General features: G+C 48.5%; 2 protein-coding genes across 5 annotated transcripts in view; one reads left to right on the top strand and one right to left on the bottom strand.

Annotated features, from left to right (window-relative positions):
• GPR146 (G protein-coupled receptor 146) overlaps positions 1–23,671 on the bottom strand; it is a 40,885-nt gene extending 17,214 nt beyond the window's left edge. For both annotated transcript variants that reach the window (XM_075285089.1, XM_075285087.1), the window contains exon 1: positions 23,165–23,671. The gene's annotated coding sequence lies outside the window, so the exon portion shown is untranslated. The remainder of the gene's footprint in view (positions 1–23,164) is intronic.
• The window catches only part of CHLSN (cholesin), a 153,904-nt gene that overhangs the window by 102,889 nt on the left and 25,442 nt on the right, over positions 1–25,573 (top strand). The gene's annotated exons all lie outside the window — the stretch shown is intronic.

Genomic DNA, 25,573 nt, shown 5'->3' with positions numbered 1-25,573 from the left:
CCACAGCCGAAAACTGTCAGCGTGCTCCTAGATCTTCATGGCCAATTTATGCCATAAACTATGCGGATGCCAGATATCCCGAATGACATCAAAAGCCACTTAACAAGAAAATAATGATCCCTAAAAAGTTCCTGATGAAACCAACCCGGACACCAGAGCGCTCCATACATACAATGTAATGAGACAGTCATAATATGTCTGTAATTGTCTGAATTTGGGGGCATTCATAATGGTGATGGCCCTTTAAAGGGGCTACCCTAAACTATGATATTGAGCTTTACTTCTTCTAAAGCAGTGACATCACACCCATCGGTCACATGGCCATGTCGCGGGTCAGACCCTTTGGGACTGAGCCAATAGTCAATGTGCGGCTGGATTTCTCAACAAGTCTAACAGTCCTGCAAAAATTTCCAGTTTCTACTATCATATTAATATTGTATATTTCTTATCTTCTATATATATATATATATATAATTCGATAAGATGACTTTTCAGTTCACAGCTCTCCATATGGATGACTCTATTAGAAAACAGGCCGAGATTTCACCCCAGAGGTCAGGGTATTTCTGAAGGAAGGGTCGGTATAGTCATGTGGTCAGCTGACTGTCATCCGCACAGGGCTGTGTTTACCAGCATGGCCAGTAATGACCCCAATCATTGCTTTTTTGCCCAACCTTGTTACTTCCTAATGTCTCAGGCGGGGGCTGTGATGGGTAAATATCTAGCAGCTTGTGACTATAGATACCCATTACATGGTTTAGTCTAACCATATTGCCTTTCACAGCCACATTTATCAGGAATATATTCTAGAAAAGGAGCATAGGTATAGGGGTACAGAGGCTGCAGGGCCATCAGGAACATAGGTATGGGGGTACAGAGGCTGCAGGGCCATCAGGAACATAGGTATAGGGGGTACAGAGGCTGCAGGGCCATCAGGAACATAGGTATAGGGGTACAGGGGCAGCAGGGCCATCAGGAACATAGGTATAGGGGGTACAGAGGCTGCAGGGCCATCAGGAACATAGGTATAGGGGGTACAGAGGCAGCAGGGCCATCAGGAACATAGGTATAGGGGGTACAGAGGTTGCAGGGCCATCAGGAACATAGGTATAGGGGTACAGAGGCTGCAGGGCCATCAGGAACATAGGTATAGGGGGTACAGAGGCTGCAGGGCCATCAGGAACATAGGTATAGGGGTACAGAGGCTGCAGGGCCATCAGGAACATAGGTATAGGGGGTACAGAGGCAGCAGGGCCATCAGGAACATAGGTATAGGGGATAGAGAGGCAGCAGGGCCATCAGGAACATATGTATAGGGGTACAGAGGCTGCAGGGCCATCAGGAACATAGGTATAGGGGTACAGAGGCTGCAGGGCCATCAGGAACATATGTATAGGGGTACAGAGGCTGCAGGGCCATCAGGAACATATGTATAGGGGTACAGGGGCAGCAGGGCCATCAGGAACATAGGTATAGGGGTACAGAGGCTGCAGGGCCATCAGGAACATATGTATAGGGGTACAGGGGCAGCAGGGCCATCAGGAACATAGGTATAGGGGTACAGAGGCTGCAGGGCCATCAGGAACATAGGTATAGGGGTACAGAGGCTGCAGGGCCATCAGGAACATATGTATAGGGGTACAGGGGCAGCAGGGCCATCAGGAACATAGGTATAGGGGTACAGAGGCTGCAGGGCCATCAGGAACATAGGTATAGGGGGTACAGAGGCTGCAGGGCTATCAGGAACATAGGTATAGGGGGTACAGAGGCTGCAGGAACATAGGTATAGGGGGTACAGAGGCTGCAGGGCCATCAGGAACATAGGTATAGGGGTACAGAGGCTGCAGGGCCATCAGGAACATAGGTATAGGGGTACAGAGGCTGCAGGGCCATCAGGAACATAGGTATAGGGGGTACAGAGGCAGCAGGGCCATCAGGAACATAGGTATAGGGGGTACAGGGGCAGCAGGGCCATCAGGAACATAGGTATAGGGGGTACAGAGGCAGCAGGGCCATCAGGAACATAGGTATAGGGGTACAGAGGCAGCAGGGCCATCAGGAACATAGGTATAGGGGGACAGAGGCTGCAGGGCTATCAGGAACATAGGTATAGGGGGTACAGGGGCAGCAGGGCCATCAGGAACATAGGTATAGGGGTACAGAGGCAGCAGGGCCATCAGGAACATAGGTATAGGGGGTTCAGAGGCTGCAGGGCCATCAGGAGCATAGGTATAGGGGTACAGAGGCTGCAGGGCCATCAGGAACATAGGTATAGGGGGTACAGAGGCTGCAGGGCTATCAGGAACATAGGTATAGGGGATAGAGAGGCAGCAGGGCCATCAGGAGCATAGGTATAGGGGTACAGAGGCTGCAGGGCCATCAGGAACATAGGTATAGGGGGTACAGAGGCTGCAGGGCCATCAGGAACATATGTATAGGGGGTACAGGGGCAGCAGGGCCATCAGGAACATATGTATAGGGGGTACAGGGGCAGCAGGGCCATCAGGAACATAGGTATAGGGGGTACAGGGGCAGCAGGGCCATCAGGAACATAGGTATAGGGGTACAGAGGCAGCAGGGCCATCAGGAACATAGGTATAGGGGGACAGAGGCTGCAGGGCCATCAGGAACATAGGTATAGGGGTACAGGGGCAGCAGGGCCATCAGGAACATAGGTATAGGGGGTACAGAGGCAGCAGGGCCATCAGGAACATAGGTATAGGGGGTACAGAGGCTGCAGGGCCATCAAGAACATAGGTATAGGGGGTACAGAGGCTGCAGGAACATAGGTATAGGGGGTACAGAGGCAGCAGGACCATCAGGAACATAGGTATAGGGGGTACAGAGGCAGCAGGGCCATCAGGAACATAGGTATAGGGGGTACAGAGGCTGCAGGGCCATCAGGAACATATGTATAGGGGGTACAGAGGCTGCAGGGCCATCAAGAACATAGGTATAGGGGTACAGAGGCTGCAGGAACATAGGTATAGGGGGTACAGAGGCTGCAGGGCCATCAGGAACATAGGTATAGGGGTACAGAGGCTGCAGGGCCATCAGGAACATAGGTATAGGTGGTACAGAGGCTGCAGGGCCATCAAGAACATAGGTATAGGGGTACAGAGGCTGCAGGGCTATCAGGAACATAGGTATAGGGGGTACAGAGGCTGCAGGGCTATCAGGAACATAGGTATAGGGGATAGAGAGGCAGCAGGGCCATCAGGAGCATAGGTATAGGGGTACAGAGGCTGCAGGGCCATCAGGAACATATGTATAGGGGGTACAGGGGCAGCAGGGCCATCAGGAACATATGTATAGGGGGTACAGGGGCAGCAGGGCCATCAGGAACATAGGTATAGGGGGTACAGGGGCAGCAGGGCCATCAGGAACATAGGTATAGGGGTACAGAGGCAGCAGGGCCATCAGGAACATAGGTATAGGGGGACAGAGGCTGCAGGGCCATCAGGAACATAGGTATAGGGGTACAGGGGCAGCAGGGCCATCAGGAACATAGGTATAGGGGGTACAGAGGCAGCAGGGCCATCAGGAACATAGGTATAGGGGGTACAGAGGCAGCAGGGCCATCAGGAACATAGGTATAGGGGGTACAGAGGCTGCAGGGCCATCAAGAACATAGGTATAGGGGGTACAGAGGCTGCAGGAACATAGGTATAGGGGGTACAGAGGCAGCAGGACCATCAGGAACATAGGTATAGGGGGTACAGAGGCAGCAGGGCCATCAGGAACATAGGTATAGGGGGTACAGAGGCTGCAGGGCCATCAGGAACATATGTATAGGGGGTACAGAGGCTGCAGGGCCATCAAGAACATAGGTATAGGGGTACAGAGGCTGCAGGAACATAGGTATAGGGGGTACAGAGGCAGCAGGACCATCAGGAACATAGGTATAGGGGGTACAGAGGCAGCAGGGCCATCAGGAACATAGGTATAGGGGGTACAGAGGCTGCAGGGCCATCAGGAACATATGTATAGGGGGTACAGAGGCTGCAGGGCCATCAAGAACATAGGTATAGGGGGTACAGAGGCTGCAGGGCCATCAGGAACATAGGTATAGGGGTACAGAGGCTGCAGGGCCATCAGGAACATAGGTATAGGTGGTACAGAGGCTGCAGGGCCATCAAGAACATAGGTATAGGGGTACAGAGGCTGCAGGAACATCAGGAACATAGGTATAGGGGGTACAGAGGCAGCAGGGCCATCAGGAACATAGGTATAGGGGGTACAGAGGCAGCAGGACCATCAGGAACATAGGTATAGGGGGTACAGAGGCAGCAGGACCATCAGGAACATAGGTATAGGGGGTACAGAGGCAGCAGGGCCATCAGGAACATAGGTATAGGGGGTACAGAGGCTGCAGGGCCATCAGGAACATATGTATAGGGGGTACAGAGGCTGCAGGGCCATCAAGAACATAGGTATAGGGGTACAGAGGCTGCAGGAACATAGGTATAGGGGGTACAGAGGCAGCAGGGCTATCAGGAACATAGGTATAGGGGGTACAGAGGCTGCAGGAACATAGGTATAGGGGGTAGAGAACTTGTCTCCTCCAGGGGCTTTTTGATGCTGGTCCTTACCACAGATCACGTGATCAAAACCAGCACCGGTTCCTGGGTCACTTCACCTCTTCCTTTCACTCCCGATGCATGGAGCCTAACAGTCTATAGTAAAGCCAGGCCCCATAGCACAGGTAACTAGGAGGAAGGAGATGAAGCGATCCAGGGGTCGGGCACTGGTTCCGATTATATGGAACCAGGGTCAAAACCAGCCCAGAAACTGTAGGTACTTCATCTAAAAAAAAAACCCCTTGCCCATAGATAGGGACCCTTTGACAGATTTTGCATTGGGGTCCAGTAACTTCACGCCTCTGACCATACCGCTTTTATGGCGACTGCTGCTTTTTAGGACAGGGCTCCTTTAACTAAGCATAACTGACTGGTGCATTGTAGGTTTTCCTTTGGACGTTTTTACCGAAACAATCGGAGAACGTGGGATTTCTGCCACAGTTCTTGCGTGAAGGCTTGTCAGAAATTTTCCATCACAACAATTCATCTGTAAAGGCTTCCAAATTTGACTTCATCTCCCGTTTCTCTTCCAAGTTATCTAGTGCTTGGATCTCTGTGTAGAGGGAGTTGTGACTGCGCCTTTCATAAAATCCAGAGCCCAGAAAACCCTGCACTTGGGGGACGGACTGGAAAGGCGGCTGGAACTTTATTCGTATTGCTCCTTGAACACCACAGGGTTGTATTATCGTGGTAGACTTGTGAGATTATTCTCTGTCCAGCTCTGGCATCGTAACAAAACAAAACAATGACTTGTGATCGATCGATTCACGTGACGGCTTTCTCCATGAATCTAGTGCATACTTTTTACCTAACTCCATTCCTAGGTGGAGATCCCCTTTATAGCAACTATTTCAGTACTTCACTACTTCTTCCCATATAACATTAGAGTAGTGTCAGTCGCTTTTGTTTTCGGAGTATCTGCACTTCTTCATTGAGGCAGACAGGAAAACACTGCTCCCTTTTATTGTGGCTCCCTCTATTTCATGTTCGCGGGCAGTAGTTTGCTTCCAGTAGTCTATGGACGGATTGTATTTGAAGTGGATATTTAAGAAGGAAGGAGCCTTGTACTGATTTAATGCAGAACAGCACAGCCCCTCTGGCAGAACTACAAAAGCCGCACTGTATCCCCGCCACCTAACCTAATTCCTATTTGTACTCTGGGATCCCAGCCGTTACCCTACACCAGTGCTGAGAGCGACCATTGACTGATTGTGGCTCTTGTTCCCTGCGACTTGTTCCTGTTTAGCCTTCCCTGCTTTCCTAATGATTTGTGATGTTTCTCAGCACCAGAGAAAGTGTTTCTATTCTATGTGGAATACATTGTATTGTCCGGACGTATATTCCTGCAGTAATGGGCTTACCAAATGTTCCCGGACTATTGTGAAATATCGCTTTCCTAATTCCAATTGCAAAGTAAAACAAATGGAGTTTTCTGACCGTAAATATTAGTGACGGATTATTGTACCATTAGTGTCGGATTAGTGGGGGCTACCACTGGGATACCGTTCAGAGGCTGTACCCTTAGATGTTTTTGTCAAAAACGGATCAGCCCAAGCTGGTGATTAGAATTGGATATTAAAATGGTGTTCCCACCTCAGCCAGCCATGGGGAAGTTGGGTATATGGAGTACACCACAGCACTCCACCATTTCTGTACTTCCCATAGAAGCAAATAGGAGCTTTGGAAATGGCACAACACAATGACCTACCAGGTTTCCAGATCATAGGAGTTATAGACACAGTATAGTCCGCTCGGCTCCACTGTTTCCAGTTCATGGGAGTTAGACACACTATAGCCTGGTCTGCTCCACTGTTTCCAGATCATAGGAGTTATAGTACAGTATAGTCCGCTCCACTCTACTGTTTCCAGGTCATGGGAGTTACACAGTATAGTCTTCTCCGCTCCACTGTTTCCAGAACATAGGAGTTATAGTACAGTATAGTCCGCTCCGCTCCACTGTTTCCAGGTCATGAGAGTTAGACACAGTATAGTCTGCTCCGCTCCACTGCTTCCAGGTCATGGGAGTTAGACACAGTATAGTCTGCTCCGCTCCACTGTTTCCATGTCATGGGAGTTAGACACAGTATAGTCCGCTCCGCTGTTTCCAGGTCATGGGAACTAGACACGGTATAGTCCGCTCCGCTGTTTCCAGGTCATGGGAGTTAGACACAGTATAGTCTGCTCCGCTCCACTGTTTCCAGATCTCCTAATTACCTTTAGAAAATCCATATTTAGATATTTTTGTAATTCCCGACTACCTTAGACAGTGGGAAACATGAGTATTGTTTAAGGGGGTTCCCCACAGAATAGTAAAACTTAGCGGTACAGTCCCTGCACTGGTTAAACATTATTACTAATATACACCCCGGTCCCCCAGAGTCCTGTTTACTACCTTTGCGAAGGTCAGCTGGGAGGCCGGACTCTCGTTCCTCTGTCTCCCCAGCTGATGCTCCAGTTCTCATTGATGTCACTGCCACAGGTCCATTGAGTAGACAGGGGTCAGTCTGGCTCCCCCCTTCCTTGCCCTCTGCTAAAGTAATAAAGGGGGCTCCGGGGGGACCAGGTAATATATTAGTAATAAAGCTTAACTAGTGCTTGGCTAAGCCTCATCAGCCTTATTTGTCCCCATTATTTATTTAATGAAATTGTCTTCTCAAAGCCCATTCTCTTCAGAATTCATCAGCCTCAGATCGGCTGATCACCCCGGGTCCTATTCACAGCACCCCAGCAAACAGGGAAAGCCATAGCTGGTCAGGCATATTGGGAAATGTAACATGGCAGCCATACATGTAATAAAAGGAAGTCTGATCGCTCTGGAACGTGAGATGAGGTCAGGCTCATAGAGGGAAGGGGGTTCCCATTATAGTAATAGAAATTCACTAATCGTAGATTTGTGTGAACGTGGCCCAAAATGAAAAGTGTACATTTAACACCTGAGGGTCACCCGCTTTCATGGATCCCTCATAAATTTGAGTGTATTGAGAGTTTCGTGAAAACAGACCAAGATAAAACATTTGGTGATCCGTTCATGTGAAAAGCCCCCATACACAGACGGTGAATTTATTGCAGCCCTATTTCACTGTAGGCTTAGGCTCTGTTCACATTTGCATCATTACACGACGTTTGTTGGAGAGGATCGCACAGCCTAAGTGTACAAAATGTAACAAAACCTCCCCCATTTCTTCTGTGACACGGATACTTTAGTAGCCAAGATCAGTCCTTGTGTCTCCAGCTGCGTAACAACGACGTCAGCAATGTTGGACGCGACGTGTGTTCTCTTAGACCATTGGAGCCGTGTAACATGGTGACCTGTGTAGTATGTGACATAATACTATGCGGCGTACACGCCATGAGCTGGAGCACTGGTGAAACGTCCCGTTCTGATGTGTCTGTTCCCAGTATGTCCAACCCTCCTACTATCGGAAATAACAGAGCCGTCAGTCTGTCATATCTGCTGTGTCCTTGACTTTCTACCTCGAGGTTTTGGGAAGCGCTCCGATGACTATTTCATCTTATCTTTTGCCTACAGGAGTGTTTTTGGGACGTGGTAGTCACGTAGTTTAGTTAGACATCACTTAACGGACTTCATTGTATTTGGGGAGCGGTTTTATCACAAACCCATGACTTCCAGCTGATGGCAGCGCCGATATCATGTGCTACATATAGCAAATACCCGTCACCATCGCTTTATGGGAATGCACGTGCCAAATTAAATCATGTAATACAAAGGACATAGTATAAGAAGAGCAAAGATAGAAAAGAAATTACTGTTTCCTAAAAGGGAACTAGAAAGAGCCAAGTTGTGTCCATGTTCCTGAAGTTGAGCTATTGTAGAACTACAACTCCCAACATGCACTGACTGTCTACAGAACCAAAAACTTGGAGGCCATTGTCGTAGACAGAGCGTGTAACCTATCTTAGAATAGTGGTATGTTTTCTGTGACAGAGGTCCCTACAGGTTCCAGGGCCTGGTAATGACTGTAGTGTCTGCGCCTCTATAGCTATGTCCCTGGCCGTAAACTGGCAGACCTCATACGACTACTCAATAATAATCACATTCTGTGGGACAGGATGATGAGGGTTAGTGGATCACTCTGACATGGAAAAGAAGAGCTTATATGACAGACGCCTTCAGTGTGGGATATGACAACCTGCATGGTAAGATTGGAGACTCAAGATGATAATGTCTGCATGTGTCCTCACACCATCGGCAACCCATTGGTATCCATCACATCACCCCATTGGTTTCCGTCACATCAACCCATTGGTATCCGTCACATCACCCCATTGGTTTCCGTCACATCAACCCATTGGTTTCCGTCACATCAACCCATTGGTATCCATCGTATCAACCCATTGGTATCCATCGTATCAACCCATTGGTATCCATCGTATCAACTCATTGGTATCCATCGTATCAACCCATTGGTATCCGTCACATCAACCCATTGGTATCCGTCACATCAACTCATTGGTATCCATCGTATCAACCCATTGGTATCCGTCACATCAACTCATTGGTATCCATCACATCAACCCATTGGTATCCGTCGTATCAACCCATTGGTATCCATCGTATCAACCCATTGGTATCCATCACATCAACCCATTGGTATCCATCATGACATGAGTTTGGACAGCACAGGAAATGATTGGGAACCGTACAGGGTGGCACCAAGTGATGGGTGTCCACATGCCGCCTTATCTGTAATGCTTACGAAGCAATAGTGCTGGACAGATACATTGGGATTGCAATGGATACAAAGAAAGGCTCATCATGTGGTCCCTACAACGTTATAGGGTTTGCCTAGTTTAGAAATTTCATCTTCATAGACCCCATTAAGGTTATTAAATGTTTTCCCCTTGTGAATCACCTTCATTGCCGAGATATGTTTTTATTTATTTTTTGCCAATATGCAGATGAGCTCTTGGGAGCAATGGGGGCTTTACCATTGGTCCAAAGAAGGAAACGGCAATATTCTCATTGACAAAACAGGAGTATCTCATCAACAAAGGCCCACACTCACAACGGGGAAAGAACCCTGTAATTCAGGTGACCCTAACCCCTATGTGCAGGGCTGGGTTCTGGCGACAGACTTCCTTGAAAAGATGGCCCTAGTGAGACCTTATACAATAGAGCTGGATCTCCTTAATAAGAACAAGTCCCCCCCCCCCAAGCTATCTGAGACTTCAGAACAGAGCTCCATCTCAGCAGGAATCTCAAGAGGCTCCTTCATCAGTAAAATGTTGGGCTTAGAAGAATGGATATTTAAGCCGGAGGCACCTGCAGGATTCGTTCCTGTTTACAAGGTGCCTATTTCATGAAACACCTTACAAATGCGAGAAGTGTGCGGAGCGAGAGACGTGCCCAAGACAGCATCTGGAGCCATCGCTTCCCAGACCATAACAGGTGTTGGTTTATGAGACAGCTCTCAATGTTTCTTAAAAAATAACATGTTATTAAAGGCGAGAAATTAAAGCCGGCGTCTGTTCTCCGGGATACAGGTCCATAATACCGGTTATATGTAGGTTGGACCTGGCTGCGATACGTGTTAGCCTATCTGAGCCTATGGCGGGACAAGACATACTCTTAAAGGGGCCCTGTCCAAAAAGGAGGCTAGGAGCAGGTTCCTCTTTGCACCAATGAGGTCTTATTTGCATATTCCTTACCCAGAATTCTTAGCAGGGTATGCATGGTCTATTGAGTCCCTGTACCTGGAGATACATTACGTGTTTGGTTAATTTCTAGACCCTGCATTTCCAGAAGGAATAACAGAGGGATGACAAAGATCGAAGAACTGCTGCGCTAATATTTATCCCTTGAGGAAATAAGTATTTAGGAGAACAGACCTGAGCGGATTTGACCGCTTACAATACAGGGATTGGCGCATCGCTGGCACGTGGTGCAATGTTCTGCCCTGGCCATGGATGGCGTCTTCTGCATTACTCCCTGTGCTTGCTCTGTATATAGTCCAGGATTTTTCTCATCCACTCCTGAGATAATAAATTGTCTCCAGTTTTTGCTTTTCAGTTTTTCATCGCAGTCGGCGAACTGGCAGCCCAATAGAGAATCAGCTCTCTAAATAAACCCAAGTGAGTGTTGAAAGAGGAGTCTTGGGGGAGCGCGAGGCGCTCGGAGTGTGTATATTGTATTAGGGTCAGAGAATAGATTGTTTTATTGCTTGTTCAGCTGGGCTGAAACATCTGCGTGGTGGGGAAAAGTAAATGATCTTCTTGCTCGCTCTCCTTCCCTGCAGTCCCCATGAAGGTGCGGGCGGTGCATGGACATGAGCAAGCAGTTTTATCCCATTCCCCTATATTACAGTGGCAATGTCCATTCCTAAGTTCATCTAAAGCCAAGACCTCAGACCTCATGGACTGAGCTGCAATACCTGGCACGGCCTATGGAAAAGGTGGCGCTGTGATGGTCACTTTTGATATAATGTCAAGGCTCAATAGCATTATGGGAGGAAGTGGCAGAGTAGCTATACCTGATGTCTGGACAGTCAAGGTGAAAGGCGCAGAGGGGAAAGGTGAAAGTGCAGATTGGGAAGGTGAAAGGCGCAGAGGAGGAAGGGGAAAGGCGCAGAGGAGGAAGGGGAAAGGCGCAGAGGGGGAAGGTGAAAGGCGCAGAGGGGGAAAGTGAAAGGTGCAGAGGGGGAAAGCGAAAGGCACAGAGAAGAAGGCGAAAGGCGCAGAGGGGGAAAGTGAAAGGTGCAGAGGAGGAAAGCGAAAGGCGCAGAGGGGAAGGTGAAAGGCACAGAGGGGGGAGGCGAAAGGCGCAGAGGGGGAAGGCGAAAGGCGCAGAGGGGGAAAGTCAAAGGTGCAGAGGGGGAAGGCGAAAGGCTCAGAGGGGGAAGGTTAAAGGCGCAGAGGGGAAGGTGAAAGGCGCAGAGGGAGAAGGTGAAAGGTGCAGAGGGGGAAGATGAAAGTGCAGAGGGGAAAGGTGAAAGGCGCAGAGGGGGAAGGTGAAAGGCGCAGAGGGGGAAGGTTAAAGGCGCAGAGGGGAAGGTGAAAGTGCAGAGGGGAAAGGTGAAAGGCGCAGAGGGGGAAGGTGAAAGGCGCAGAGGGGGAAGGTGAAAGTGCAGAGGGGGAAGGCGAACTGTGCAGAGGGGGAAGGCGAACTGTGCAGAGGGGGAAGGTGAAAGTGCAGAGGGGAAAGGTGAAAGGCGCGGAGGGGGAAGGCGAAAAACGCGGAGGAGGAAGGTGAAAGTGCAGAGAAGAAGGTGAAAGGCGCAGAGGAACACTAATGCTGATGTCACTTATTAGTGTAAGTCCCCCCCTACATAGTGAAGCTGGAAGAGGAGACTTGGAGGAAAGGAGGTGAGGTTTTAATTCTAAGCCCCCGCTAAAGGGCAGGGTTGATCTACCGGGTTCTGGTGGTAGACTCCCTTTAAGGATAGATGGATTGGATGATCGGATTGGTTGATCTCATAATCTATCCCACTTTTTGCATTAGTTTTTATTTTTTGCACTTTATTTTTGCCCATGTTACGCTTTTAGTGCAACCTTCCGAAGCTTCACACCCGTACACAAGTGTTACCTGCTGCTTTTTGTGTAGTTTTAGCATTGCCTATACTGTCATGATAAACCTGTATGCCCGGTGAGCGGATCTTTTGGCTTATTAGGATATATAATGGCTTGGAAAAGCTTCACCTTGTGTTGTTTAACCCCTTGGCGACTCCCTTGGGACATCTAAAATACTGGTAGGTGTGATCCCATGTAAGCAGCTCTTGTATACGAGGCCGTTCCTTCAGCCCGGTGGTCCTTCATTATTCTTTGGCCGGATTATTTTTCGAGGACTCTCACATCCCCTTTCATTAAAATGCGACTTCAGCAGAGAAAGCCAAAAGACTTGACTGTAAAGCGAGTGTTCGCTCTGTACTTAAATATAAGGGTTTGTGGGTAGAAGTTGTTTTAAGTGATCAAAGGCATGGTATTAAAGACGGCTACTGTCTCTCCACAGCAGGAGCCCAATGAAAGCTTCTACTCAGGCTCTTCTCTGGATTCCCACCAGTTTTCCACCAGGCCGTGTCACTTTAAAGATTATAAATAATATGTTTTTTGTCCGCAGCGAAGATCGAGCGTAACATTAGAAGGGCAGAAAAATAAACTCGATACCTGCAGACATCGGATAATTGCTCGAGGAGCGTTTATTGGACATGGACTACGTAGGGTTAAGGAACTTTGAAGTTCTTCCATATGAAGGCTTTGATCCCACCATGTTTTCAGCCCCATGTCAGTATATCAACAGGGTATAAAGCTAGGGGTTTCCAGGGCCTGTGTTTTCTAAATTTTGGACATTTTTTTTTTCTTGAGCCTGACAACACTTGGGTTTATAGTGATTCTTCTGAATGATCTTCTGATATAAGGTTAGTACATGTGAATGGAAGGGATACAGGGACACCGCTCACTAATGTATAAGCTCAGTTATTGTCAGATTGCAAAGAGTGTAGTGAGAGATTATCAGTAACCTGAGCAGTGTCTAAGGGATAGGAGTTCTATAGATACAGAGATCGATTGAGCTCTTATAGGAATGGTGTATGAGAAGAACATCTTCATGAGAGTTCTCCTTAAAGGGAGTCTGTCACCAGGACCAGCATATCACCCCAGTCCTGCAGATAGATAGGTTAGTGTCACCAGAACCAGCATATCACCCAAGCCCTGCAGATAGATAGGTTACTGTCACCAGACCCAGCATATCACCCCAGTCCTGCAGATAGATAGGTTACTGTCACCAGACCCAGAATATCACCCCAGCCCTGCAGATAGATAGGTTAGTGTCACCAGAACCAGCATATCACCCCAGCCCTGCAGATAGATAGGTTACTGTCACCAGAACCAGCATATCACCCCAGCCCTGCAGATAGATAGGTTACTGTCACCAGAACCAGCATATCACCCCAGTCCTGCAGATAGATAGGTTAGTGTCACCAGAACCAGCATATCACCCAAGCCCTGCAGATAGATAGGTTACTGTCACCAGACCCAGAATATCACCCCAGCCCTGCAGATAGATAGGTTAGTGTCACCAGAACCAGCATATCACCCAAGCCCTGCAGATAGATAGGTTACTGTCACCAGAACAAGCATATCACCCCAGCCCTGCAGATAGATAGGTTACTGTCACCAGACCCAGAATATCACCCCAGCCCTGGAGATTGATAGGTTACTGTCACCAGACCCAGAATATCACCCCAGCCCTGCAGATAGATAGGTTACTGTCACCAGTACCAGCATATCACCCCAGCCCTGCAGATAGATAGGTTACTGTCACCAGAACCAGCATATCACCCCAGTCCTGCAGATAGATAGGTTACTGTCACCAGAACCAGCATTCACCCCAGCCCTGCAGATAGATAGGTTAGTGTCACCAGACCCAGAATATCACCCCAGCCCTGGAGATTGATAGGTTACTGTCACCAGACCCAGAATATCACCCCAGCCCTGGAGATAGATAGGTTACTGTCACCAGACCCAGCATATCACCCCAGTCCTGCAGATAGGTTACTGTCACCAGAACCAGCATATCACCCCAGCCCTGCAGATAGATAGGTTAGTGTCACCAGAACCAGCATATCACCCAAGCCCTGCAGATAGATAGGTTACTGTCACCAGAACCAGCATATCACCCCAGCCCTGCAGGTAGATAGGTTACTGTCACCAGAACCAGCATATCACCCAAGCCCTGCAGATAGATAGGTTACTGTCACCAGAACCAGCATATCACCCCAGCCCTGCAGATAGATAGGTTACTGTCACCAGAACCAGCATATCACCCCAGCCCTGCAGATAGATAGGTTACTGTCACCAGAACCAGCATATCACCCCAGCCCTGCAGATAGATAGGTTACTGTCACCAGACCCAGCATATCACCCCAGCCCTGCAGATAGATAGGTTACTGTCACCAGAACCAGCATATCACCCCAGCCCTGCAGATAGATAGGTTACTGTCACCAGAACCAGCATATCACCCCAGATCTACAGATAGATAGGTTACTGTCACCAGAACCAGCATATCACCCCAGTCCTGCAGATAGATAGGTTACTGTCACCAGAACCAGCATATCACCCCAGCCCTGCAGATAGATAGGTTACTGTCACCAGAACCAGCATATCACCCCAGTCCTGCAGATAGATAGGTTACTGTCACCAGCACCAGCATATCACCTCAGCCCTGCAGATAGATAGGTTAGTGTCACCAGAACCAGCATATCACCCCAGCCCTGCAGATAGATAGGTTACTGTCACCAGAACCAGCATATCACCCCAGCCCTGCAGATAGATAGGTTACTGTCACCAGAACCAGCATATCACCCCAGCCCTGCGGATAGATAGGTTACTGTCACCAGAACCAGCATATCACCCCAGATCTACAGATAGATAGGTTACTGTCACCAGAACCAGCATATCACCCCAGCCCTGCAGATAGATAGGTTACTGTCACCAGAACCAGCATATCACCCCAGCCCTGCAGATAGATAGGTTAGTGCAGTGGTTCTTAAACTTTGTTTGAGGTACCGAACCCACCAGCTTCATCTGCACATTCACCGAACCCTTCTTTAGTGATAAATCAAATATGATTTTTTTCCAAATTCAAGACATAGGTATATGTTTTTTTACTGGTACACAAAATGATCCTTGCATAGGGCCTTGGGTTCGATCAAACCCCGGTTAAGAACCACTGGGTTAGTGTCACCTGAATCCATTGTGCATTGCTGCCTCCTTTTTTGACAATATGTAAATGAGATCTTTAGAGAAACTAGGGTATTGACGTTGCTACAAAGAGTTCATTCCTATGTTGACAAAAAACAGCAATATCTCAATAACAGAGGCAGCGATTCACAAGGGACAAACAACATTTGATTTAGGGGACATTGACCTGTCTGCGGGGCCGGGTTGATATGTTGGGTTCCAATCTCCGTTTAAAGGAGTATTGCCCTTGGTTTGATAAGACTCCATGGATCTTTATAACATATACTGTACATACATTAGTTATATCAATAAAATTCTGGCACTGGAATTGCATCCAGTCATCCATCAATGCACATCCCCATCCATCTACCAATCTATTCATCTATCCACCCACCAGTCAACTCCTCCATCCATTCAACCCACGTACTCATCCATTCAGACTAATGTAGGAAGGAGAGAATTTTTGTGTAGGGGTTTATTTCAAGACCATTGTCTCGTGTACTAGTCTATCGCGTTCTAGTCTGATCCCATATCCTATGGTATGTAGGATCCTATTACTATACAGGCTGCCAGTGTGAGGTATGGTATACATTGGAGTCTAGTAATTGTTCCCATATACTGCCTCTGCTGCAGGCTATAGAATAGTCTTGTGTAGTCCATCAGATCCTCAGAAATATATACAGTGTCCATATGATGGATGACGTTCCTCATCCTGATATTAGGTAATGGCCGGGTTACCCTCCTGTTCTTCTTTCGTACGTGGAACGCGTTGGTGCGATTATGAAATGTATTCCCTTGTGTTTCACAAATCAGTTTTCTTTTGCAATTAACCTTGGTGTAAATTCCACTACATTTTTATGAACTTTATATGTTTAAGAAGAAGAAAAAAAAAAAGATTTTCTTTGGAAAATTCTCAAGTTTGAGTTTCCCCTGGCACGTAGTCAAAATGCGTGAGCAAGCACAGATCACGTCGAGTAAAACTCAGAATTCCTCCGAAATGAATACAAGACTTCGAGAGACGCGGGGAAGGAATTAGAAAAAGTTATGTAAAAGACGAGTGCTGACAAATCAAATTCTAGAAAGTAAGAAAAGAGTTTTGTCTGCCTTGGCCGGTCCTGCCCAAGTTCTAGTTGTTATACATCTATTCTAAATGTGGCCGCCATGTTTAGGCATCAGATTCGGCTCATGATTTGGGTGGAGATATGGTAAAAATATGCCTCCTGACTCCAGCTGGTCTGTGGGGGTCCTGTATGTCAGACCCCTGCTAATCTAAAGGAGTTAAATCTTACAAGTACATTCCCTGCACTGGTTAAGCTTTATTACTAATATGCACCCCAGTTCCCTGCTTGTAAGGTGTGCGGAGGGCAGCTGTGGAGGCCATAATTCTCCTTCCTCTGCCTCCCCTGCAGCCTCTTACTCTCAATGACATCATCGCCTCCCCTGCAGCCTCTTACTCTCAATGACGTCATGGCCTCCCCTGCAGCCTGCTACTCTCAATGATGTCATTGCCTCCCCTGCAGCCTCTTACTCTCAATGATGTCATCGCCTCCCCTGCAACCTCTTACTCTCAATGACGTCATCACCTCCCCTGCAGCCTCTTACTCTCAATGATGTCATCGCCTCCCCTGCAGCCTCTTACTCTCAATGACATCATCGCCTCCCCTGCAACCTCTTACTCTCAATAACGTCATCGCCTCCCCTGCAGCCTTACTCTCAATGACGTCATCGCCTCCCCTACAACCTCTTATTCTGAATGACGTCATCGCCTCTCCTGCAGCCTCCTACTCTCAATAACGTCATCACTTCCCCTGCAGCTTCTTACTCTCAATGACGTCATCATCGCCTCCCCTGCAGCCTCTTACTCTCAATAACGTCATCACTTCCCCTGCAGCTTCTTACTCTCAATGACGTCATCATCGCCTCCCCTGCAGCCTCTTACTATCAATAACGTCATCACTTCCCCTGCAGCTTCTTACTCTCAATGACGTCATCATCGCCTCCCCTGCAGCCTCTTACTCTCAATAACGTCATCATCGCCTCCCCTGCAGCCTCTTACTCTCAATGACGTCATCGCCTCTCCTGCAGCCTCCTACTCTCAATAACGTCATCGCTTCCCCTGCAGCCTCTTACTCTCAATGACGTCATCGCCTCCCCTGCAGCCTCTTACTCTCAATAACGTCATCATCGCCTCCCCTGCAGCCTCTTACTCTCAATGACGTCATCGCCTCCCCTGCAGCCTCTTACTCTCAATGATGTCATCGCCTCCCCTGCAGCCTTACTCTCAATAACGTCATCATCGCCTCCCCTGCAGCCTTACTCTCAATGACGTCATCGCCTCCCCTGCAGCCTCTTACTATCAATGACGCCATCGCCTCCCCTGCAGCCTCTTACTATCAATGACGTCATCGCGTCCCCTACAGCCTCTTACTCTCAATGACGTCATGGCCTCCCCTGCAGCCTCTTACTATCAATGATATCATCGCCTCCCCTGCAGCCTCTTACAATCAATGACGCCATCGCCTCCCCTGCAGCCTCTTACTATCAATGATGTCATCGCCTCCCCTGCAGCCTCTTACTATCAATGACGCCATCGCCTCCCCTGCAGCCTCTTACTATCAATGACGTCATCGCCTCCCCTGCAGCCTCTTACTATCAATGACGTCATCGCCTCCCCTGCAGCCTCTTACTATCAATGACGTCATGGCCTCCCCTGCAGCCTCTTACTATCAATGATGTCATCGCCTCCCCTGCAGCCTCTTACTATCAATGACGTCATCGCCTCCCCTGCAGCCTCTTACTATCAATGACGCCATCGCCTCCCCTGCAGCCTCTTACTATCAATGACGCCATCGCCTCCCCTGCAGCCTCTTACTATCAATGACGTCATCGCCTCCCCTGCAGCCTCTTACTCTCAATGACGTCATCGCCTCCCCTGCAGCCTCTTACTCTCAATAACGTCATCGCCTCCCCTGCAGCCTCTTACTCTCAATGACGTCATCGCTTCCCCTGCAGCCTCTTACTCTCAATGACGTCATCACCTCCCCTGCAGCCTCTTACTCTCAATGATGTCATCGCCTCCCCTGCAGCCTTACTCTCAATAACGTCATCATCGCCTCCCCTGCAGCCTTACTCTCAATGACGTCATCGCCTCCCCTGCAGCCTCTTACTCTCAATGACGTCATCGCCTCCCCTGCAGCCTCTTACTCTCAATGACGTCATCGCTTCCCCTGCAGCCTCTTACTCTCAATGACGTCATCGCGTCCCCTACAGCCTCTTACTCTCAATGACGTCATGGCCTCCCCTGCAGCCTCTTACTATCAATGATATCATCGCCTCCCCTGCAGCCTCTTACTATCAATGACGCCATCGCCTCCCCTGCAGCCTCTTACTCTCAATGACGTCATGGCCTCCCCTGCAGCCTCTTACTATCAATGATATCATCGCCTCCCCTGCAGCCTCTTACTATCAATGACGCCATCGCCTCCCCTGCAGCCTCTTACTATCAATGACATCATCGCCTCCCCTGCAGCCTCTTACTATCAATGACGCCATCGCCTCCCCTGCAGCCTCTTACTATCAATGACGTCATCGCCTCCCCTGCAGCCTCTTACTATCAATGACGTCATCGCCTCCCCTGCAGCCTCTTACTATCAATGACGTCATGGCCTCCCCTGCAGCCTCTTACTATCAATGATGTCATCGCCTCCCCTGCAGCCTCTTACTATCAATGACGTCATCGCCTCCCCTGCAGCCTCTTACTATCAATGACGCCATCGCCTCCCCTGCAGCCTCTTACTATCAATGACGCCATCGCCTCCCCTGCAGCCTCTTACTATCAATGACGTCATGGCCTCCCCTGCAGCCTCTTACTCTCAATAACGTCATCATCGCCTCCCCTGCAGCCTCTTACTCTCAATGACGTCATCGCTTCCCCTGCAGCCTCTTACTCTCAATGACGTCATCACCTCCCCTGCAGCCTCTTACTCTCAATGATGTCATCGCCTCCCCTGCAGCCTTACTCTCAATAACGTCATCATCGCCTCCCCTGCAGCCTTACTCTCAATGACGTCATCGCCTCCCCTGCAGCCTCTTACTCTCAATGACGTCATCGCCTCCCCTGCAGCCTCTTACTCTCAATGACGTCATCGCTTCCCCTGCAGCCTCTTACTCTCAATGACGTCATCGCCTCCCCTCTTCTCGAGCTGCAGGCCCATAGCGTAGAGCCGTTCAGGTGACCAAGAGTTGGAGCGTTTGCAGGGGAGGCAGAGGAACGAGATGTTTAGCTGACCTGGGTGTAACATGATTCCCACAACTTAAATCCATTTGTCCTTGCCTGGATGCTGCCCCAATGGTTCCCCCTCTCCTCTCCTAATATCAGGTGGGCAGTCACATTGCACCAGCTGTATCAGAGCATGGTGTGCAGCGCGGTATCCAGTCCTGCCCGGGGGTTAGCAGAGCGCTCACGTGCTGGAAGGTCCTCATTCTATTAAAAGCAGAAAGCGAATGACGTCAGGCCATAAAGTGGTTGTAGAGCCTTCGCCGGGCGCCCCAGATGTACCGTAACCAGCCCGCTATATATTTGTGTACAGGAGGAAGCAGGTGTTGCTATGTCGACACAAGACGTGTGAAGACTTCAGGGAACAATTCCGAAGGATTTTATTTCCCCTTTATATTCTTGGAACGAGGCGCATGAGGTTTCCATTCCCAGGTTAATCTATGATGTCAGACCTGCCGCTGTATCACTACCAGAACTACAGTAAGGCTGCCATATTGTACCCATGTTATACCCAGATCGCATGCACTGTCCAGCAGCTGAGGAATTCCTTGTATGTCCCTTCATGGTGACTGAGTAAACACTAAATTCCAAGTGTAAAGCGACCTGCCGGAGTCCGAGCAACTGTACAAAGCCATAGGAGACGTTACTGCCCAGTCACCATAGTGGCGGCAACAAATGGTCCTGATGTGTAAACGTGATCTATTCCCATGGACAGTCCTTGGATCCGGCTGTAGGGTTTGGATTTGTATCTGGAGTCTGTCGCCATAGACTGCTCGGCCTTCCTGACACATCAGGGTTGAGGTAGATCTAGTAAGGTATGGCAATACTGGGACCTGATGATATCAGATATTCTGGACTATTGGACCGTCATAAAAACGTATGGAAAGCTCACCTTTAGCCCCAATAAAACCTAAAATATGAACCCAGCTCTTCTATTTTTGATATTGCGTTTCCGTGCAGGGTCTGAGTGTTGGATTATCAGAATTTCACTCTATTTTCTAGACATATTTGTATCAGTTTTGGGTTTATTTGCTCTATCTGCGTCCAGTAGTTCACAATATTTAATAATCTTTCCTCATTATAGGGGTTTTTCTGGGGCTTCCCTTCGGGCTCGTTCACACGGGCACAGAGGCGGGCGGATTATGGCGCGTAATCTACGTCATAATCCGCCCCCTCACAATGGAGGTCTATGGAGACCGCCAGGCTGCATGTTGCCGCTCACGGAATAAAAAAAGCGGGCTGCCCTTTCTTCAGGCGGATTCCGCGGCTTGTTGAGCCGCAGCGTCCACCTGGCGGCAGCAACTTCCGGACTCAGCCCATTCATTTGAGCCTACTCCGCGACTGTCGGAAGTCGTGACAGACAGGTTTTGGCCCGAGAGTGACGCAGCTCCCCGCGTCACTCTCAGTGCCAAAATCCGCCGTTACGCCCCCTATGTGAACTAAGTCTTAGGATAGACCATCACGGACTCATGTGTAGGGATTAGATCGCTGATTAGTACAATGAAGGGGTCGTGTTGTCCGTACGTGAATGGGACGCGCTGTTACTACGAGCGACTATTTCTCTAGAGTTAAAGGGGATTTCCACATTTATTATCTGATGTCTTATCCTTACAATCATCTAAAGATCTGTGGGGTTCCAACACCCGGGCACCCTGTGGATCAGCTGAGGAATAAGGCTGCAATGTTTGTTTATTCCCTCGACCACTTGCGCCTTACTGTTGCGCTTTTTATAACAGGTCAGTCCTATCATTTCAACGGGACTGAACTGTGGACAGATAATGTGACTGACAAATGTGATATCACATGGCCTGTAAAGCAGATAACTCATATCCACAGGGGTTATGAGTGCCGGACCCCCTGAGCTTCAATTGCTGATCTTTCCTAAGGATAAGTAATCAATTACCAAGTCCACGAAGACTCCTGTAATGAAGGTCAGCTCCGCTGGTCAGTCCTTAATGGTGTATCCTGAGGATCGACCATCATTAGCTGGTTGGTAGGGGTTCGATGACTGGGGCCCTGGGGGTGTAATTGGGTTGAGCAGCGGTAGGGCTTGGACTGTCACTATGTCTATATACTGCCAAAAAAGGGGGTGTCAGGGCCTCGGGCCCATTCATTGTATTGCTCAGTATAGCCCGGCAGTGTTATAGTCCTACAGTTTGCATGTGATGGTGGTCACCCCTGTGTACAGTCCATGGACTGACGTTGGTCTTACTGTACGTGGCTGCAGTTCGTCAAACAGGGGCCAGGTAGTCGCCTATTCTTGTATTTGATGGGTGTCTGGCATTAGGACCACTTTGTGGACAGGTGATAAATGTTTGTCACGGACCAACCCCTTTGCCTGGACATAAATATCTGCACGTCTCTGTGTGCATGTGACTGTTATCGTCCCGTCCAGTGTGTTTTGCGTGCACAGTCGTGTAATTTAAGAATGGAGGAACGGCTCCAGAGTATTTCTAGTGTAAGCATGTGTAACGCATTACAATCTGGCAGCCTCTCAACATGAATACGGCCTCTGAGAAATTTGGCCTTTTTTGTCTTTTTCATCCCCCCCTTCCCTCCATCTCCAACGCAGTCTTACAATAACAAGGAGAGGACCTACTTGTCTTGCTGTTCCTTCCCACTCAAGGGAGGGCACGTACAACCCCACACTAGTGACATTGAAAACTTGGTCAATGTGCATTCATGTCATCGGGCCCGTCCTCCCCACCCCCTGGAGCATGAAACCGAAATTATACACACACGGCTCCGTGCAAACAGCCCCGCGCACATTCTTCAAGTAAGCGGCGCCTTCATTTATACCCGGAGATACAAGGAGAAAAGGAAAGTTTTGGAAAAAAAGTTACATTTAAAGCAAAAAGGACTTAAAAAGAAACCTAAATATGAGTTGGACGGGGATAGATGTGAATGGTGAATCTCGTCACGCTAGTATTACGATAGGCTTTGGCGCCATTAATGTAAGGAATATCGTGTCCTGTCCGAACCCCCCTAAAGTTCTTATCTTCTATTTCACAGTCTCTAAGTACATTGTTGTGATGATGCAAGACTGTACGGAAAGGGTTAAAATACTTTTCTATGGAAAAATATGGCGACAGTACTACAATTCACAGCACGGCGTGCCGCTCGGGGGCGTCGCGGTCCTGATTATACAGCAGATGCGGGCCCTGGAGCTTTCCTGAACCTTCGCTTCCATCCCTCTGTTCACATGGCTGCTGAGGTTTGTTTTGGTTCCCCATGTGACACTTGTGCATTTCTGGCATCCCCTAGTAAATTCTAGAAATTTCTTCTAACTCTTACTGATCACGCACGGGAGATGAAACGTAATTCTGCATTTCTCAGATTTCACCTGTACATGGATGCAGGTGAAGACTGACAGGTCGTAGGTCATCACTATCGGGGTCGCCATATTGTAATTCATTCTTATGTATCGCACGATACAGCAATTATTTACAATGAATGTCGTGTTGTCAGTGACATAACAGACGTTCTGTTCGTTGAGGCAACATTTTACCAACTATGGCGCATGAGGCGATAAGGAAAGCGACGTCTCCCCAAGCAGCGAGATGAATAAATACGGCTAATGGGGTTCTGTTGACTCGCACATTATTTGCCTACCTTTAATCGCAGCCTCCTGGCACATGCAGCCTCCTGGAAGTGAATGGGCAAGACCGAAAGATCAGCCGGGAGTTGCAGAATGATTAGCCATCCTGTAATTGTTTGGCTGGATCCCATCCCATGGCTTCTTCCTCTCGCCGTCTCCGTTTCTGGGAATAGGATGTCTTCTGGATGCTGCACTTGTTGGAGGTCTCACATCTCGGGCTGGAGACCCTTCATCCCGAGCTCGGCCCTGCTGGACCTCTCTGGAGCAGAAACGCAGAGCTGTTCTGTCTTTGCAGCTTGTCTTCTGACTTGCAAAGTTCCACTTGTTTTTGTTGGAGGGGGAAGGGAGAGAGTGTCAGGCAAACTCAGCAGAGATCCCTCTCCCTCTCCGAATCTGTCTCTCCCCCTGTGGGCCCCTTGCGGAGTGTTTTTATTGATTGCAATCACTAGGGCTCGCTGGCTCTCTGAAGAAACACTGTGTAATGTGTTCTTTCCTGGCTTTCATTAAGCAGAGTCAATGCAACGCGCTGTGGTCATGCTGACTGGCACCCTGCCTACGCTCTGCTACTCCTCTCAGCAGAGGGGTGGGGGAGTCCCTTGCACTCTTATTTTCATACACTGGGTTTGCAGAGGTGAAGCAAAGGAGGGGCGCAGGATTGGCCACAGTCCTCTTCTGCCTTTCTATACAAGCCGTCCTCTTGTGGTCAGAGCGAGAATGTATGAGGGCAGTGACAAACAAACTGCCCTGCATAAAGCACTGACCTATACCGTGGTGCTGTACGGAGAATGGATCCTAAAGTATATTATAGACCGTGCGTGACTTTGGTGTACATCTCCGATTTGGTTCAAAACCAACACAGATGACATAGAGCTGCTTGTACGCGTATTCCTGGGCTATTCCAATACATTTGGCTTCTCATGATAGTGTACGTGCCAGAGATTCTGAAATTTAAGTTGTGATTGAAGTACATGGTGACAATCTTGTACAACGCTTCAGGATATGTTGGTGCTATACAGGCCAGGGCTGTGGAGACTAAAGTTCCCGACGCTGGCTTCTAAATAAAATGATGAATTATTTTAAATTACATTTTAGATTTTTTATTATTATTATTATTATTATGTAAGTCACTAGATACAGATTTCTTAGGAATTCAGCCCTTATTTTATTTACTGAATTAGAGGATCTGTTGCTCCGTTTGTCTCACCGCGGCTGGCGGACATTTTTTTTTTTTATGTAGATTGTGAGCCCCATATAGGGATATATGATATAAGGATCACAATGAACATTTTTCTTCCTATCAGTATGTCTTTGTAGAAAGGGAGGAAATCCACACAAACACAGGGAGAACATACAAGCTTCTTGCAGATGTTGTACCTGGCAGGATTCGAACCCAGGACCCCAGCGTTGCAAGGCTGCAGTGCTAAACACTGAGCCACCGTGTTGTCCCCCACTGGCGGCCATTAATATTAGATCTGTGGACAGTCGCCCCCTATAGATCACCGGTATTGGGGCCACGCCATGTATTCGCCTTGTAGGTACTGCAGCACTGCCCCATTGAAGTCTATGGGATGGCACAGTAGTACTTACAGCCGCTACAGTCTATGGTGAATGAGCAGCTCGGCCCTCCTGAACTACCTCGGTACCAGGGCCCGGGTGTCGGACCCCTGCAGGTCTAATATTGATGGCCTATCCTAAGGATAACCCCTTCTACGGTATCTCAGATTCGCCTAATGGCCTGTAGAGATCGTCTCTTGTTTCCATTATTGCGCTGTATAAATACATATGTTTCGTATTATAATACTGTAACACATGAACTAATAGAACCGCTATTAAATTAATCCTGTTCATGAGTTCACGGTTTTATTTTAATGGTGCCTTAAACATAAGGAGATCCATATTTCATTTCACTCTCCTCTGGCCCAGTTCCATACGAGCCAGATCCCGCAGGGTTTGTGGCCTCTTTTGTCCTCATAGACACGGCTGAACCCTTACAAGGGTGTCCTTAAAGAGGCCGACTGATAAAATGGCTCCTATTTCTGCCTTACTTTAGTTTTTGGGGTTGCTTGAGATATAAAGTAGCAATTATCCAATCTGATTGGGCAAGATTGTTCCTTAGATTGGTCTTCTATGGCCACGACCCTTGTAGATGGATTGAATCACATACTTGAATCATATTAGAAATGGCTCTATAAGAGATTCGGCTTACAGCTAATCCCTACAGACGCCTCATACACATGCATACTGGGTATGGCCAAGTGTGCAAGTGTTCAGAATGGGGAGCCAATTCCATGTGGTGCATTTTGTGCACTATTTATTACGTGTGCGCCTTGTTAGACACTCTCTTGATGCCTTAATTCGCCGTTCTGGTAATAAAATGACAATTTCTTCCCATGGCACAAGATCTTCTCTCTCCGAGTTTGAGG

The sequence above is a fragment of the Leptodactylus fuscus genome, chromosome 8 (assembly GCF_031893055.1).
Source record: "Leptodactylus fuscus isolate aLepFus1 chromosome 8, aLepFus1.hap2, whole genome shotgun sequence".
Classification (NCBI taxonomy): Eukaryota; Metazoa; Chordata; class Amphibia; order Anura; family Leptodactylidae; genus Leptodactylus; species Leptodactylus fuscus.
This window is presented reverse-complemented; position numbering and strand designations above follow the sequence as displayed.